Here is an 18,876-nt window from a genome sequence, read left to right on the forward strand (position 1 = left end):
CTCTTAGAAAAATAAAACTATTAAATTTAGAATTTGCAAATAATTACAGGAAACCTGAAAGTGTTTTATCTATGGCAGGATTTGATTTACATCTATTCAGCTTCAAAGAGACATCTCAGCTTCCTCTGAACTAATGTCCAACTGCAAGCTTTGGGCATCTCTTGATTTTTCCCCTTTAACTCTGCCTTAAGAATTTTTAAACACATAAAACATGTTTAAGCACAGCTGTCACAATATTTTCCTCTCAAAAAGCAAACAGTTCTAAATCTCTCTCTAAAACCACCAGAGTATTAGGGTCTTATGCAGCACCATATTTACAACTTCTCAGTCAGTTCTCTCTTTAAAGTTGATACAGTAAAATTTAGCTCCACTATTCAAGACTGAATTTCCAAATTAGGACATTTCTCTTTGGTAGTAGTCTTAGGAAATCAGTATCTTACGAAAAGGCATTTTGGATAATTTGTTTTTCCTCAGACCAAAGTACCCAAAAGTTTTCCCTGACTCTAAGAGGAGAATGTAAACTATAATTGTAATTTTGATCTACTACTGCTACACAGTATCAGACTAAGCAGTAAGCCAAAATCTTAACACCTAACATGTGCACATGAAAACAGGAATCATTGTATGAATTCTAACACTTGTGTCCATGAAACACCACATAAAACTCCTCAATGTTTGCAGCATAGGCAAAAAAAAAGCTGACAAAACCAAATGGTGGGAGGAAAAGTGAGGCTTATTGCAAAGTTATAAGAATTTTGAAACAAAAATTGAAACAAACACCAAACGTGAAAAAAGTACAAGAAATATTTTTGTAGAAAAAAGGGCATTATTGCTCAGACAAAACTGAAAAGAATATGAGCTGAGAGATGCTTATAAGCAAACAAGCAGAAGGCTAACAAGGACGTGGGCCATTGTCACATCCACATTGTAAAATTAAAAGCTGATAAAGACTGAGAATACCTTTTACAGTTCTGTAGGAGGGCTTTTACTAATTAGAAAGCAGCTACTGTCTGCCCCCAGTCTGCCAGAAAATGGAATCAAATATTTACTACTTTACTGACATTTTAACAAATTTAAAAGATGACAAACGTGTTGCGTTTGTGTTCATACATTTTAATTCTAACATGCAAATAGAAACAAATGTTTAAGATGTACATAAATTTTTTTTTTCAGCCTAAAAAGAGTCTGTTATGTTACAGTTTCTTCCATCGATATCAGGAAATAGGAATGAAAGCTTATATGAAGAAGCCTCTTTTGCAAAACTCTTCAGCCTTTAGAGTTGTAAAAAGAGACTCAAAAGGGACTATGGACTAGATGATCTCCACTTAAATAATTAAAATAGGAGATCTGGGAGGAAGAAAAGTAAAAACTATTTACTTCCACATCATCCAAATATCTACTATTGAATCGCTATAACTTAAACAAAATATACAGTTGGGGAAAAGAAAGTCACAAGAAACACACAACCTGGGGGAGAATAACAATTCCTAAATTATTTTCTCAATTATTTGTGGAGAAGAGTATGCACATTCTCTAAGGATACACTGTCCATGGTAGCTGCTTTCCATCCTGCCAGGCTACCCAGAACTACAGTGCTGTTCTCTGCATTCTAGACTTGACAACTTTGGCTTTTTTTCCTAAATATGATGTTGCCCTCAGCTCACAAGCTCATGTTGAAGAACTGATTTCCAAAACAACAATTATATTGGTTTCTTTGGAGTGTGTAGGAAGATCTAACAAAGATGTAATTAAAAACTGTCAGTCTAGATTGAATTAAGAAATTGTTGATGTGTTTGTCTTAACCGTCTTTTGTGCTAGTTTGTCTACACCCCATTTTAGAAGCATACTAGGCATATATGTTGGGTAACATTTGAGAGAGAGTTCAAAACTAGTCTCTAGATTTTATTTAATGTTTACTGATTTACTGCTAGTGGTTCTGAGTCATACTATAGCTCAATAAAACTCAAAACATACTAGAAGTTAGGCACCCAGTAAAATGTGGCATTAGATACTCTTACACACTATTCCTAGTGACCAGCAAACTACTGCACAATGCAAGACTGCCCAAATTAAAAAGCCAAGCATAAGACAAGTAAAACTTCAGTTTTATCATGGAGCTTATAGTACAAGCAATATAAAAATATCAGCCTGATTCCAAAATAGAGTACAAATTCATCATTGTTGGGTGGTACATTTATTTTAAAGCGGAATATTATGACAACTGAAAATAAAGTCTCTATCCATTTCCAAATGATGCTGAAAAATCACTTCAGCTGTTATGCTGTTATAAAAGCAACATATCAATCATTTCACAGTAATACTGCACTTGATTCGGTACCAATGCCAGCTATATGACTCACGTTAAGTACATACAAGTACACACAGTTTCACTTTATGATCACTAATTTTCACTATTTAATAGCAGTATATTCAGGACATGCTGTTTGAATACTGAGACAGATACCTCTTTACATATGAGAAAGAACAAGAAAGAAGTTTTGCAGACTTCACTGGTCTTCCACTGTGAAACCTTTCTATTAACAGGAATGTTAGCCCATGATGAAAAATATGAGTTAAGTTTTATGACTTTCCTAGATTTCTTTGAAATAAACAAGGCACCCTTTTAAAGTTAAGTGCATGAATGATTTCATCAACAGTAAAAGTATGAACAGCAGATTCTGTTGAGGATGGTACACATATGCAACCAGCATTTTCTGTTGGATACTTCCTCTGCTGAAGAAGTACAGTAACATAAGCTGACGTTTGGGCACAGAAACTATTTACTTCATAGCATGCAAAGTATTAGGTGCTGAAGAAAAATTAGGGGAGTTGTGTCAGTGACCCTCAAAACACAAACCAGTTATCCTCTTGAATATTTCTAAAGATAGTTAATTAAATGTCCTAAAAAAAAAAATTAAACAGATGTGGGAACTGTGAGCAGCAATATGATCCACAATGCATAATAACCAAATGTGATACTAAAAGCTGCTGTTTCTCAGTTCATCTCTCAGGAAAGCAACCACTCTATGGCTGACGGCTACAAATAGTTACTTTTCCTCTTATCCAAACCTGAAAAATATATCAACATTTTTAAATGTAGGAATAATAGCTTGAAAGTGCATTGCCTCAAGAACTACACAGATAAGACTTACCTTCAAATTTCATTCAGAAAAGGACCTTTAAACTCCAGTCATTCACCTTACCATTGCAAATTATGGCTTCAGTTCCATTAGGCAAGTTGAAGAAAGATGTAATTGTGCAAAAATCAAAGTTTGGATTGTTCAAAATATTCAGAACAACATGTTGCCAAGTTCCTTTCATCATTCTACAAACACCTTTTACTATGGAAGCAATTTTTATCTGATATCCTTTGAAATTGTTTCATATATATGATGGCAAAGAAGGAATTAACTGATTTTAATTAATTTCTTTTTTCAGTGAAATAAAACTCCAGCAAGTCCACAGTATTGAGAATTAAAATGGACAACTGTCATCTTGAATGCCATTCATTACAAAGCACCAATTTCTAGAAGAATTATAATCTTTAGCTAATGCTATCCATCCTCAAGATTCATAATTTCAATGAATGCTCATTTATTTAGAGGCACATTCTTCAAATATATGTATTTATACTATACAACTGTGCCTGTGTTCAGATCAGAGGTACACTAACAGCTGGACCCGTACACTAAACTGAACCTTTCTGTGTCTGGCCACCATCTCTACCACCAACTGAAGAGTATCCAGGTCAAAATAACATTCTTTGTTTATGGGTTTGTTAGAGAACTGCAGTCCAGAAACATGACACTGAACTAGAACATCCATTTTTTGATCTGGTTTAGAAAACCTTATGTCTGACCCCCATATTATCCCCTTACTCCTGTAAAATTTTTAAACTCCTTGTCTATAGCAAAGAACTTCATCTAAGCTGCTCAGGGAATGTCAAGAGAAAGATTTAGAAGAGGTATCTTTAGTCTTTTAGTCATAACTAAGAAAACACAGAAGTGGATGCATACTTGGCATTGCAGATCTCTGATTCTAAAAATAACTCCCCACCCACCCACAATCTTCTTGGAGAAGTTTACAAGTTGACCCAAGAGTTTAAAATTATTACAGAGCATTTATGGTTTTTTTTAGAATTCTCTTTATAAAGAAAGCCTCCATGTAACAGAAAAAACATGGGGAGAGTATAGATTTAGTTCAGCTTTGCTGCTTTGAAAACCTAGAAGGGTAAGATCCGTCCAGGACACAGCTGCCTATATATGAATGTGCAACAGGTACTTGGTACTTTACACTCCTGCCACAAAAACTGTTCCTGTTCTGCTAAAAAATCTGACACCTGACTATTTAAAGCTATCTTACTCTGCCACTGCTGGCTATCCACCTCAGGGGTCCTAAGAAATCTTCCCAAACATCATTGATGGGTGTGTGGAAGGAGGGAAGAACTGGAGCAGATAAAAAGGCACCCAAGAGGGAAGAACATTCCTGCACTGGACAGAGGGCAATGCACCTTCAGAGGTGAGGAACAGCTCTCTCTCAGACTTCTAAGACCAAGCAGCAGAAGCAAATAAAACAGAGCTGCTTTATTTCCCCATTATCTGTACACCAGAAGGAGAAAAGTGAATTTGGATATAATCTGGGAATCCTCAGAAACAGCACATAATAAATTACACTGCAGGGAGTGTCACCTACATATTCCCCAAAACAGATGAGTTATTTCAGCAAGCAGGAAACAACAAATCTTTATTTCTACTAATTCTGTTATCATTGCCCCTTAGGCCTATACAGCTCATATACTGTCCAATTTTAGCTGTGTGCTTCCCCAGAAAGATAATCTTTCTGAAACAGTGTCCTTTCCTGCCCTTCCTTCGTAAATATACAAATTTCACCCCGTGTAAGAAAAAGCAATGGAACATTTAAAAGGACTAAAATAGTAATTCTTGCAAATGATAGATTTTTTTAATGAGCACTACTTAGCAGAGAGCTCAATTTGAGTTGCTATGGTAGAGAAAGTTTGTTTTCCCATTAGTAATGAACTATGCCTTTGTACTCAAATGGAACAATATGCTCAGCTCCCAGGATAACTATGAGGAGAAGAGCTTGTTCTATTCTGCAGAAAAAGTAGACACCATACTTAAGGTTTTGTCCCTAGGAGCTAAAACCATAACAGAAGACCAGTTTTGTTAACAGTTTAACGGAATAACCTTTTAAAAGTTTCTATAATATAACATTATGACCTAAAGCAATTTTGATACAAGTTTCCTGTGGTCATAATCACCTTCATGGTACATATAGTTGTTTTCTCATCTATTAACAGCCTTGTAATTCCACAGCGCTTTTATGTTGGAACACTAAATCAGCTTTGGAGGGAAATTTTTGTACCAATGCAAACAACTTCTGTTAATAGGCACAGTGCTATTTAAGTCTTTTAGTGCCTATAGACAATAGGTATCAAGAACACATTTCTGACCCCCAGGCAAAGCATCAGGGAAAAACCAAAACAACAACTATGAGGTTTATTTCTTAATTACAATGAGCTGTCTGCAAATTCAGGGCAAAACAGCCTTGAACCGATCTCACTCATTCTTGGTGTAGCAAATTAATACTGATGTTGTTTCTGCATATCAGTTAATAGTAAATAAACATTTACTGGAGGGATTTTTGAAAAATGCCTCATTTCTACTTCTAATTTATTTCAAACTTTGTCATTTTTACAATTCCCATTAATACATTGTCCAAACAATCATGCAGAAGGTTGGTTCTACATTTGTTGTCCTCCACTTCTCTCATGCTCTTCACAAGAAATCTGTGGAGAGGGTCACAGTTCATTGAAAATAAGTGAAACTCGTGCACACACCAAAACATTACATCTCCCCTTACAAATCACAGCAATCTCAGTGGTCAGTGTGAAGATGGATCATAGAATCACAGAATGTCCCAAATGGAAACAGACCTACAGGGATCACTGAAGTCCAGCTCCTGGCCCCACACAGGACCCCCCAGTGATCACACCCTGGGTTTGAGATCACTGTCCCAGCTGCTCCTTCCTCAACTCTGGCAGACTTGGTGCTGTGAGCTGGGGAGACTGTTCCAGGGCACAGCTCTGTGGGTGTCCAACACACCTTTATAGTTTTCACTCTAATGGGACACAACAAAGATGCCCAGGAAGTCTCAACCTTGTTCTAGAGAAGACAGCCTGAACCACAAAACAAACAGCTGAGCCATCAATGCCCTTTCTTTTCAGCCCAAGACAACTTTCTTTACTGGGAGAAAACTGGAAGTATTTGTCTAACTACCTCCCAGATCTGAAGTAATTAGGAAGGCTATTTTGGTTTTTTTTTTTTTACAAAATACCTACAAAACATGTAGATACACAGATATAGTAATGATAACCCAGTAACAAAAGAAGAAAAAAAACCCCAAAATGCTACACTTTCCTGTTCTTCTCAAGTTTCTTACAATTTCTCAGAATGTAACAGTTGGGTTTAAAACCTACAAGAAGTAGTGACACCCAAATCCAAGTGGAAAATTCAAGACAAAGCAACACCACCTAAAGAAGAGAACAGAGAAGCACACCAAGCTGAAGCAGTTCACTTTTAATTTTTCAATGGACATTATGATTCAATGTAACCTCTAGAAAAGCTGTGAAGTTAAGGTTTTTACTGACCCTGTTGCCATGAATCTTCCCATGAGATTTGATATAAACAAAAAATATACCAGAAGTTAATTATACAGGACCCCATTGTAGTCTAACACAAGCTCAGAGGTAAGGGAAGCACATGTACATGTCACTACAAATATTTAGACAAGAAGTTCAGTGTTTGATTACATCAGTCAAGGCAAATTTAGAATAGTTCAGATCTGCCAAAAGCATTTTGCTAACAAGTTGCATCAGTGGCATGAGTCTGCCTGTGGCAACCTACCTGGAACATGACAGCAAATGGGGAACACTCTTGGCCTTTGTCACTGCTCCAGTCACACAGCTTCATTCTCCTGCTCTACCTCACCTCATCTCTCATCCTCACTCTGCACCATTTTCAAATCACTTTCAGCATATTCAGTTTTGCTTTGGCATAGAAGAGCAGCTGGTTTCTTTCTCTTTCAATTTATTTCTCACCTATTCTTTCTGCCCAAATATTTTCTAAATGATGCCCAACTTAAACTCTTGAATGCCCAACATTTCTCTGGTATCATACTATCACACTGGAGGAAGCAAGTAGAGCTCTCTCTGCAGAGACACTGAACAGTAGCACCCTACTAAGAGCCTTTTCCTTTTGATTTCAGTCCATGGTTTTTACTCCCATCTTTTACTTCCCTTGATATTTTAAAATTAGCTTATAAATTCTGAGGAGAAAGGGTGACAGTAGATTTTTCATACTGTATTCTAACATGCAATAGAAGAGTGATTCTTGATTGAGTTTTTTTCTTTTTAAGGATGTGGACAGTTTGGGTTACACTTTTCTGGAGATCTGCCTCTATCTAAAAGTAACTATTCTCATACGTAGAAAAGTGCTGACATAGAATACAACGTTTTAAAAAGCCCAAAATCTAGAAAACACTCAGTTTTATTTGGAAATAAAGACAACTACTAAGGATACCCTGGTACTATAACCATGCCCTTTCATACAAAATATTGGGCTCTCAATAGCTTTATTTTATTTAGGAGTACATCTTGAATATTCTTCCAATGAAATATTTTAAATGGATATGGTACTTATGTTTGCTGAATGTTTTCGTGCATTTACTTTGCATTTGTGACTTAATCTGCAGCCCTACACTTATCCCTTAGGTGTGGCAATCCCCACTGTTAAAAAGGCTGAGCAAAACAAAAAAGCTGAAGACACTATTTAAACAATCTATTTCAAACAGATGTCAGAGACACATTTCATTATTTTTAGATCAGACCATTTATCAGCAAGATGATGAGCAAAGAAAAAAGATTTTCTAACCTAAAATGACTCTTATTTACTCTCCATGTTCAATCAATAAGATAAAACATTACCAAAATATGAAGAACCATGATTTAATTTACTGCAGCTTCTCATGTTCTGGTGTGAAATCCACCATCACATCATGCTAGAACTGTTTATACTTCACTCACTATCACTTTGTCATTATATAAATACACATTAGTTATACAAAAATGGTTCCAGATTTTCAAGCTCTAATGAAGGTGCTGGACTTCTCTGGCTGAGTGACACAGCTGAGCTCTTGGTGCTTATCCTCATACATTGGCTCACCCTCTGAACACCTTGCACACTGACCACAGGTGTTGTGATGAAATAAGAGCCTGCAAACACTCACAGCTTCTCTTTGTTAAGAACCAGTACACACTAGAAAGATTCCATACCCTTTACTTATCTACAAACCGAAGCACATGTGGAGAAGGAGCAGGCAATACACATTTCTCTTGTGCCATTCCTGCATCTGACTTTATGTAATTTCTTTTAAAAACGAGAACTTGTCTCCATCTGATAGCAATGTGGACAGTACACTTAGCACCAGCATGCTGATGTTTACTGAAATGTCAAAGGTTACTCATTAAGCAGGGGACAGGAATGACTAACACTTCAAGGGCCCCATTTTTGTTGGTTTGCAGATTGATAGCATGGCAGTAGCAAGCAATGATAAAACACTATACAATTGTATGTCTGTAAACATAGAAAAGACAGTTTTTAAAATCACAGACACCTATGATCTAGCAGTCATATTCTGAGACTTATGAAATAAAAATTAAGTTTTGATTATTTTTATTAATTTGAGCATATGGTCTACATTCAGTGCAACACACATAAAAGATGACTTCCAGTATCACCCAATTTCCATACATCTGCCATTTCTAGATACAAGTCTGAAAGCACTAAAGTTTATATGGCAAATGCCTAACAGAACTCCAAAGCTTCTCCATTCGATACCCAATCACACAAACTCAAGAAATCCAACATGTAGGCCATTCAGCAGCGGAGAATATACAAGTCTTCAACATCTCAGTTCTCCAAAATAAATCCCATCCTCACTCCCAGCTGATGAATCTGTTACACCAAATTTTGCCTCTTCATCAGTTCAAGAGAAAATGGAAACACACTGAGTTCAATACAGAAGCTTCAACATCAAGCTACAGAAGATACAAAGCTTTAGTGCTGTCAGGAAGTGAACTGCTTCTGAAAGCTTGAAAAGAGCTTCTTTTTCTTTCAGACTAACTGGAACTTTAACAGAGAAGCTTTGAAAATACCAGTTACATACTGACAATAATCAGAATCCAGCTAGACTGGCAACAAGAGCACTCAACTCACATGCCCAATCTGTAGAAAGGGCAAGTAGAGTTAAACATACTTGGCTCAAGAAAGTAAGAGAAAGAAGTAGCAAAACTTCTTCTATGTAAGTAAATAAAGACTACTCAGCAACCTGAATATGAGAAATGCCTCATCTCCTTGCACACCAGAATGCTCTTCACAAAGTCATCTGTCTTTTTTTCCCCTTAGGGACTTTCTATGGAGATTAATTTTTATGCCTCGTTTCATTATTATTCAGGAAACTGCTTTAGATTTTGTGTTCAAATGTAACAGCAACAGTTAAGTTAGAAACTGCAGTTTTAGGATGCATTTTCCCCACCATTTTAGGACTCATTTCAACTTTTAAAACACCTTGAAATTACTCGCAATGTACAAGTTACAAGTAAAGGAGTTTTCATCCTCTGGATGGTATTTTTTTCCTGACATTCAATTAACCCTGTATCACTGATATTAATATTTCAATTTCCACTGAAGTTGTATTTCTGGTGCTTTTTCGTTGCTCAAACAGGTTTTTAAATTTATTAAATGTACATTAAGGCAAAACCAATGGCATTTAATATAGTAAATTAAATGAACAGGTAACACCTACAAGCTATTCAAAAAACATAGAGAACCATCTAAATTACTTCTCCTGTCAAGTATAAATACTAGTGACATTACCATGTTGCATACTGCTAACTACAGCTATAATTTATACACAAAAATTTCCAGGTTATATTGCATCAAATTTCAAGATGTATGAAGGCTTTAAAGAAAAAAAAAAAAAAAAACCACAACAAAAACACCCCACCAAACAAACCAGAAAACACATAAACATCAACAAATTTAAAAAAGAGTTTTTCTGAAGTTAGATGGCAATGGCAGACTTTAGCTTCATCCACATGAACTGATTTTTAAGCCAACCAGTAAAGACTTTCTTTAAAGGAATTAATATTTATGTGGTTTCAGCCATAGGCAAAGATGGATGAGGACTGAAATCTGCTCATTTAAGCATAGTCTCCTCATCATTAAATACAACAGAAGAGTCTCAAGAACAGGCTTATCAAAGTGCCAAGATAAGAATATAACTAATATCTCCTTTTTACTTAAGCAGCATCAAAATCTTACTTTCCATCCAACAGAAGTACCATTTAACATAATTTCCCTTTTATTTTACTCGTAGAGATTGACTGACACATAGTACATGTCTGTCTCTTTCTTATTTAGTTGTTTGATTCACAGAAAGCAGAACAATAGCAAGATACATATTGGATAGTCATTTTGGAGTAGGCATCTACCACTGACAGTTCTATCACAGTCTAAAACCTATAGCTACAGCTGTACTACAGAATATTTCTGTGCATATGTAATAGCTCAGCCAAATATTACTGCACTGTGTGCTTGCTCAAGAAACCATAAAAAGTAAGTTAGTAAAATGGCAAGCTGAGGGAGGGACAAGTCTACCTCTAATTGATTTCAATAAACTTTGAATATGCCACTTTTCAGTACTTCAGGAAATTGCTCAATCTTTTAAACTAAGTGTCTACCTGGCAAAATGATGATGATGATTCTCTTGATGAGCATCACTGAGAAACCGGGAAGATGCAAAAGCCCTCAATGATGCAGTGCTGCTCCAGCAGAACTATGGCAAGGTTGGTATGCTGGTAGCTGGCTGATCTATCTGCCACACAGATGACAGATTTGCATGCTACCTAGACTAAAGTCAGATACAGAGCTTTTTGTTCCCTAGTGGGATTTTGGTTTTGTCATACCAGTTACAAACCAACATCATACAGAAACACAGCACTGGTGAGGAACAGAAGGTTGGATAACCAGCTGTAACTTTTCTGTATCAATAGAGTGTAAAACTAAACCCCTACAGGAGAGCAACAGAATCACTTTAATACATGTCCACCTAGGATTACATACAACCTTACATCATAAACATCAGAATTTTTTTCTAAACATGGTATTTTATTCTGAACCAAAACCATCACATGTCTTAGCTTTAATGTGGTTTCCCCAAACACAGCAAGCATTTTAAATTGTGAGACAAGAATTATTTTTATTTGTTCATTGGAAAGGACTGTAGTCAAATACTGATAACAACAATGACTCTAAGAGGATAAGGGGTAATGGTTTCCAGCTGAAGGTGAGTCAATTTAGATTAAGGAAGGAGTTTTTATAGTACAGGTGATGAGACACTGGCACAGGTTGCCCAGAGAGGTGGTAGATGCCCCATCCTTGGAAGCATTCAAGGTCAGGTTGGAAAGGGCTCTGAGAAACCTCATCTACTTGAAGATATTCCTGCTGTTTGCAGGGGAGTTGGACTGAATGGCCTTTAAAGGTCCCTTCCAACCCACACAATTCTGACTATGAAACCCTCTTTACTGTTTTAATACTGTCATATTTATTGGTAACTTCTGCATAGGTTTTAGAAATGTGAGTTGTCATCAACTTGTGTATGTAATGCACAAAAATCTTGGGAAATCTAAAGTTTGTACACTGGGATTATAAGTGAACTTTAAAGGTGAGCAAAGGAAAGGTGACAAAGCAAACAGTACTTTCTTAACTCAAATAAAGGCTGCGTAAGTATTACAGTACTTTATGCACCTACCACTTTAAAACACTAAAGAAGCTAAACAGATTAGTAACTACAGTACATTAAATTGCTTCCACCAACAATTACCAAACTACAGTTTGACTTGATCCTATTTCCACAACTTTGAAGGCAGAAAATTTTGGTCCTCAAATCCGTAGACTCAGGACTGGGCCTTTAGAGAAAAAGCAAAACTGTAAAAAGTCTGTTTGGTCTCACAAAAGTTATATATCATTAACTCAGCTGTGCTGAACTGTCAAATATAATCAACAGGCACATCTAAATGAAGAAGTAGCAGACAAGAAAACAGAAACTCATGAATTTGAGACCCATCGCCAATTTGTATCTGGACTCTAAAACATTTCAAAATCTAGTCCCGCTACAGTCATTGTGAGATACTGGCAGTCACTGTGACAGAAGCAAATCCAGGAAACATGGTTCTCTCAGTCTGTAAAATGGCAACAAAATATATTCCAACCCAAATGGAGGGAACTGTTCTCCCATATTCAAAGCCCAGAGATTGTGATAAATTAAGCAGCATTATTCTTTCATTTTTCAGATTAAGATAATTTAAAAATTAAATGCATACCATATAGACCTCATGAATCACATTGAAATAATGTCCTGCCTGCTCCAATTACCATCAACACCAACCCTCCAAATTTCCTATCTCAACGGAAAGAAGGAAGTATACATCTACCTACTCCTAAGCCATTACTGCAGAGCATAACGCTGCACGCCTCCACATGTGACCACAGGCACAAGTGTGAGCAACCAGGTAATTTCTTCAGTTTTCAAAACTACCACTTTAACTATGATGCCACATCAAATCAGTAATAGATTTCCTGTGCCACAGTTTTCCTCACATGGTACTGCTTTTATAGAACTGATTACACTTCAATGGCGTTTTTACACATAAGCCATCAATACAATATGTTCATTTACCTCCACATCTGACTACTTGAAGTGTTGAGAGTAGTAATTTACATTCCTACATTCTTAAAAGTGGCTTTTAGTAAGAATTTTCTCGTTTGCTATTTATCCACATCATTTAAATACGTAAAATTTGGCAACTGAAAGGAACTGTCCTCTTTAAAATAAAGGATTTTTATTTCAGTATTTTAAATATAATTTTCTTGGGATCTTATTTGGTTTTGATTGTTTGAGATTTTTTAAAGATCAGATATTCAGAGAAAAATTTTATTTGCTATATGCTACTCAGAAAACTTCTAATCATTCACAAAACAGTGATTAAAAAAAGGCAAACAAAAAAGCACACCTAAACAACAATAAAAAACACACAAGACTGAGAGGTTCCTAAATGTCCCAGCAGTTTAGAGACTTGAGTTCTTAAAACAAGCCAGCAAGCCAAAATCCCCAAGACACACAATTATATTAAAACTACAGTATCAACTTCTGATGAATTTATGTTCTCAATATTATATCTATAGTGGTAGCAGGCTATTGAGGAGAAGTCTGTGAAGAAGCCTTTTGAGATTAATCCACAGCATTAAGGGTCATGCATAAAATAAGCTTTGAAAAGAAGCTATGGACAAGAAAGAAGGAAAGCTATTGGGCTATGTTCACCTTCTGATGTATAGCTCTTCCCCTACTACAGTTTATCTTGCTATCTGTGATTCACAAAGTGCTCACTACAACACCAGGAATTCTGTACTTCAAATATCAAACTGTTTTACGTTAAGCTTCATAATTAACAGGTAAAAGCCAGGCACTAGGAGTGGTAGGGGCTTGTTACTGCAAAACCATTTGGAGGCACAGAAGATGTCTGAGATGCTTGCCCCACCACACGGACAGTTGGTATTTATTTCCATAGTACAGTGTATCTGACTCGTTAATTATCAGGGAAGCATCAGCACAATCAAGATGGGTATCTACAACCTATGGATATTGGGAAAACAATCAATAAAAGACTATCACTAAGGTAGTTACTACACAGTCCAAAGAGATAGCATATTTTTAAGCCAAATAAAGGGGAAGGTGGGGAGTTCTTGGCATTGATTTCAGTATTAGAACACGTAAAGCCCAGAACTGCTAAGGTAAACGTGTTGCCATTCAGCACGGTAAGAACATACAGTTAATACTACGGAGGCAGGTTCCTCACTATGTACCACAGTCATATCCACAGCCGGTCTGAGCCCACATCACGCTTAAACCGTCAGTCACGAGCTACAGCTGTAAGGTATTTTAGAGAAAAAACAGCTGGAAGCAGCAGAGCAGTCTAACGACTGTATGTACACACGCCTTGACTAAGAGAGATTACCAGATCCTACAGTCGGTGGCAGGAGCATACACCAAACACACGTTTAGCGGATTTACGCCTCAGGAGCGGTGAGACATCGGGCTGCCCCATCCTCCATCTGGGAGCGAGCGCGGTCCCGCTGCCCCGGAGGAGCCACCTCACCCTGCGCGCACCGGAGATGCGGCTTTTCCTGTGAGCGGCCCGGGCGCTCCCGCACCGCCAGCGCGGAGCCGGAGCCCGGCCCCCGGCAGCGCCCCGCCTTTCGCCGCACCCGCGGAGAGCCGCGCACCGCGCCGCCGCCCGCTCCGCCTCGGGCGCGGGGAGCCGCTGCCGCCCGCGGCGCTGGCACCGCGGCGGCGGTCGGAGCGCCGCTCCGCGCCCGGCAACCGCGGGCGAAGGAGACCCTCTGTAGGCGTGCGGGGCGCCGGGGCTCAGCCCCGAGCGCGGCATCGCTGCCGGGCGCCCGCTCCCGCAGCCGCGCGGTGCCCGCACGCACCGCCCCGGAGCCCCGCAGCCGCCCGCCGGCACCCGCCGCCCGCGCGGCGCACCCGGAGCCGCACGTACACACCCAGTGCCATCCACAGAACCCCTCCGGAGCGCCCCGCGGCTCCCGCTCCGGCGGGGCAAGGCACCCCCGGCGCTCCCCTCGCCGCCCCGGCTCGGACGCCGCTGCCCCCCGCGAAACGCGAAGTTCGGGCGCCCGCGGCGCCGCTCCCGCCTCCCCGGCAAACTTACCGAGCGCGGCCACCGGCTGAACTTTCAGCAGCGCCCCGGCTCAGCCCCGCCGACGGCTTCGCCCATCGCCTCTAGGTGCGGTGCCCGCGCCCCGCTCCGCGGCGGGTGCGGCGCGGGCCAATATAAATCCACATCGCCGCTGCCGGCGGCTCCCCCGCAGCCCGCCCTGGCCCCTCCGCCCCGCCGGGGGAACGCGCCGCTGCCGCGGCTCGCTCCGCAGCCGCCCGCGGCGGGCGCTGCCAGCCGAGGCGCGAGGGGACGCGGGGCCGGCGCGGCGCAGCCCCGGCGCTGCTGCCGCCGCCGCCGCTCTCCGGCGGGTGTAGTGTCAGCGGCGCCGCTCGCTCTCAGGGTGGGATTTTTCTTCTTTTTTTTTTTTTTTTCCTCTTTTTTTTCCCCCTTTTCGGCTCCTCCGTTGTTAATGAGCATGCCCGGGAGAGCTGCGCAGGCGCCTTGCCCACCGCCGCGCCTCGAGCCGCCTCGCGCCGACCTCGGCGGGCGAGGGCTGAGGGGGCGCGAGCTGCGGCGGAGCTGCCCCGCGGCGGCGGCAGGGGCGGCGCCGGGCCCGGGCAGCGGCGCCCGAGCCGGGCCCGCCCGCGCCGGGCAGGGTGCGGGCGGAGTTCGCCAAGTCTGCGGGCAGGTGCGGCGGCTGCGCTCGCCTGAGGGAGGGATGCTGCCCCGGCCCCGCGGGGATCCGCCGCCCGGCCCGGGGAAAGGGAGGAAAGAACGCCCCACCGGCGGGCCTCCGCCTCGGGGTGTAGCGCAGAACATATTTTAAATAATTTACCTTGCTCGGGAAATGAGACCGCTAGCGGAATTAAGGCTTGGGAGAGGGACGCTGATTTATACAAGGTGCTTCAGCAGCTTTCCTTTCGCGATTTGAGTTTAAGTGGGGATCTCCTGTGGCCACCTCAATTAACAGCCCCGGGTCTTAGTGCAGGGGAACTTCAGCTGGTGATGATCTCCATAATTTCATCATTTCTACACGGTTTATGCTCAAGAAGGCATGCAAGGCATAAAGGTTATTGCCACCTGCTCTTTTCACAACGCTAATTCTGCAGCAGCACTTATTCGTAAAAATTTTGTTGTGCTGAAGCAATCCAAGGAACTGGAAAATGTGTGCCTCTGAGGCTGGACCTGGCTCATCATGCTGCTCGATGTTCACATGGATACTGCATACACCTATCTATCAATTCCTAAAAATCACTGAGGTTATTTACATCATTTAGCTTGTGCATTCAGCCCCAGGAAAACATTGGGGAAAAGTGTGCAATTCACTCTTGTTGTTACTTCTTTGTAAGTTTCGTAAGTCTCTGGTAAGTTTCTGCACAAACCACCCAAAGTGGAGTCCTTTTGTTTACTCTGTTCTGTGCCTCGGAACAGAACTTCATTCAGAAAGTTAGTTTATGGTGTTTACATAAGTATTTGGGGAAAATAACATCTTCAAGGTACTTCTATAATACCTTGGAATGCATAAATAAAAATAATAAATTAGGTAAAATAATCTGTTATTCTATACATTACTTTTACAGGAAGCCCAGAAAAGCCAGAAGTAACCAAATCTATTTCTCATAAATCTTGAAGCTTGTCAAACAATCTCCATCATTAACTATTTCTAAAAGTCAATTATTTTAAGCCAAAACAGTCTTCTCAAATTTTAGTCCTGGTGGGTGGAGTAATTCCTTACCAGTATAGATCAGTCTGAGTTCTTCTGAGCCTAAAGTAAAAGGTAAATTTCCTTCCCAGTAGACATGGTTGTTTTGGTTTTTTCTCTCTCTGGACAGACCTTGTTTTCATTAACACAAAAATTAGCTCCATGTTCAATCCATTTTATCTAACTCAAAACCAAAGAAATAAAAAGGTCTTGAATGAAGTCATCATGTTAGTCACAGAAACATAAACCAAGATGGGTAACCCATCTGGATTCCAGATTTTAAGATAGTACCAAAGGCAAATAAATATTGCTCTGCTGTGGGCAGACAAGGATCACAAATTAATAATAATTCTTCTTGGAATCCTATGGAATTGCCTGTTGTAGTCACTAATATATAGTAGTCACAAAAAGATGGTAGCTTCATCAAGGGAAGGCATAGAAAAGTAACTATTGCAGGTGCACATTCAATTCTACCTCTGTCTCTTCAGCCACTGCTGAGGTAAAGAAACAAAATAGATCAACTCAGCAGTGGAAAATTGTTGCCAGGTATCAAGTGGAGTGTCTGATGTGTGTGTGTATATATATATATATATATATATATATATACATACATATATATATATTTATGTGGTAATTTCAGATACCCGTGGATGTTCTCTAGTGAGTTAGAGAAACTCAAAGAGAGTTGCTTGGAGAACCATGCACATACTATGCATTGTTCCATGAGAAAGATTCAGAAGAAAGTGTGGAATTTTTGGTGTGTTACATGCAAGCTCCAACAGAAATAGGAACAGATTCCAGTGAGGATCCCATGGGATAATATGCATGGGACAATGAGAGTTAAGGGGAAATGCTCCAGTAGAAGGAACAGATACAGACAGAGAGCTTTCCAAGAATCAGGATAAATATTTTTACACATGGCAACAAGAGTCCTTAAGCACATCAAACCAAACTGCATTTAGGTCTGACCCTCAGATTTCGCAGCCAAGCCTGCTAAACTAGTTTAAAAGAAAGCAACAAGTAAAATATTGCTAGATCTGCTGGTGCCAAATGGCGTTTTCTTACACAGGTAGGTTTCTATAGTATTACAGCTCTCTGCAGTGGAGATTTTCTCTGTGAGTAGCAGGGGATGGTGTCTCAACACTCATTGTTGCAGCACTAATGCTGAGGACTTGTTTGACACCTTTTGGCTCTCTCAAGTTCAGATGAACCGCCTGAGTCAGTCATTGTCTTTACCTGGTGAGTTATGCTGAAGAACTGGTTTTAAGTTATTCTTATGCCTCCTGTGGCAATAGAGATAATTTCCTTCATTGCAACAATCTCTGAGACACAGCTGCTGGTCTCACAGCTGAAGAGGAACTTTTTAACCCACCTAGGGTTGGATATCACCATTCACCAAAGTTCTCTGTGCTTCTGAGAATGATGCTGAGAGTTCCTCTTTGTGCTTCTCTTGTTTCAATCAGATGAAGTCCTCAAAAACTTCTCCAAAATTCTGGGGAATTATCCTAGTTTATACTAGACTGCTTTCCTGACAACTGTGAACATAAGACACTTCCCTAACTAGTTGAAGTGGTTGTTTGATTTACCATTTGTGGAAATTACTCCTTCTTACAGTTAAAAGACTTCAAAACACAGAGGCAAGAGGTCAGCCAGATCCCAATGCTAAATACACAAAATACAAGGTTCAACTTCATAGAATCACAGAATAGTTTGTGTTGGAAGGGACCTTTAAAAACCATTTAATTCCAACACCCTGCCATGTGCTGGCTCACCTTTCAGTAGACCAGGTTGTTCAGAGCTCCATCCAGTCTGACCTTGAACACTCCAGGGATGGGGCACTCACAGCCCCCCAGGCAAGCTGTGCCAGTGCCTCACCATGCTCATAGCAAAGAAGCTCTTCCTAATACCTCATCTAAACCCACCCTTGGGCAGCTTGAAGCTATTCCCCCTTGTCCTGCCACTCGATGTCCTTGTAAAGAGTTTCTCTTACAGCTCTGTTACTGTCCTGTCAGGTACTGGAAAGACTTAGTTTCTTTCTGTCTTTTCAATAGAAAAAGAGAAAACTATTTCAGAAAGGTGATGAAATATTTACAGTGAGTCCCTTAACACTGCTGGTAAACTACCCAAATAAAAAGGGCATTGAGATCCCAGCTGTCTGACAGAAAGTGACAGAAGGGACTGAGTGGCACCAATAACAGTGCCCTGCCCCTTTTGGAATAGGGAGAAAAATTAAAAGGACATTAGAGGCATTGTCAACCTGTAAAAGGCCACTGTTGAGGAAGATCCTGTAGTGTGCATCAACATGGGATCCCAACCATACTGCACAAGGTTGCATTTTTTTTTTTTTAAATCCAGGTTT

The 18,876-nt window shown here is 40.2% G+C and overlaps 1 protein-coding gene across 18 annotated transcripts in view; it reads right to left on the reverse strand.

The window, feature by feature from the left end:
* The window catches only part of TENM1 (teneurin transmembrane protein 1), a 793,032-nt gene that overhangs the window by 293,972 nt on the left and 480,184 nt on the right, over positions 1 to 18,876 (reverse strand). For 6 of the 18 annotated variants that reach the window (XM_077786547.2, XM_077786544.2, XM_085571045.1 and 3 more), the window contains exon 1: positions 14,867 to 15,081. The exons of 8 other annotated variants lie outside the window; for them this stretch is intronic. The gene's annotated coding sequence lies outside the window, so the exon portion shown is untranslated. Of the gene's footprint in view, positions 1 to 14,152; positions 14,371 to 14,699; positions 14,771 to 14,866; positions 15,083 to 15,650; positions 15,790 to 18,876 lie in introns of those variants that run through there. 4 more of the 18 variants (XM_077786540.2, XM_085571044.1, XM_077786541.2 and 1 more) reach the window with 4 other exon arrangements.

This window comes from Lonchura striata, chromosome 4A, assembly GCF_050655825.1.
Source record: "Lonchura striata isolate lonStrDom1 chromosome 4A, ASM5065582v1, whole genome shotgun sequence".
Lineage (NCBI taxonomy): Eukaryota > Metazoa > Chordata > Aves > Passeriformes > Estrildidae > Lonchura > Lonchura striata.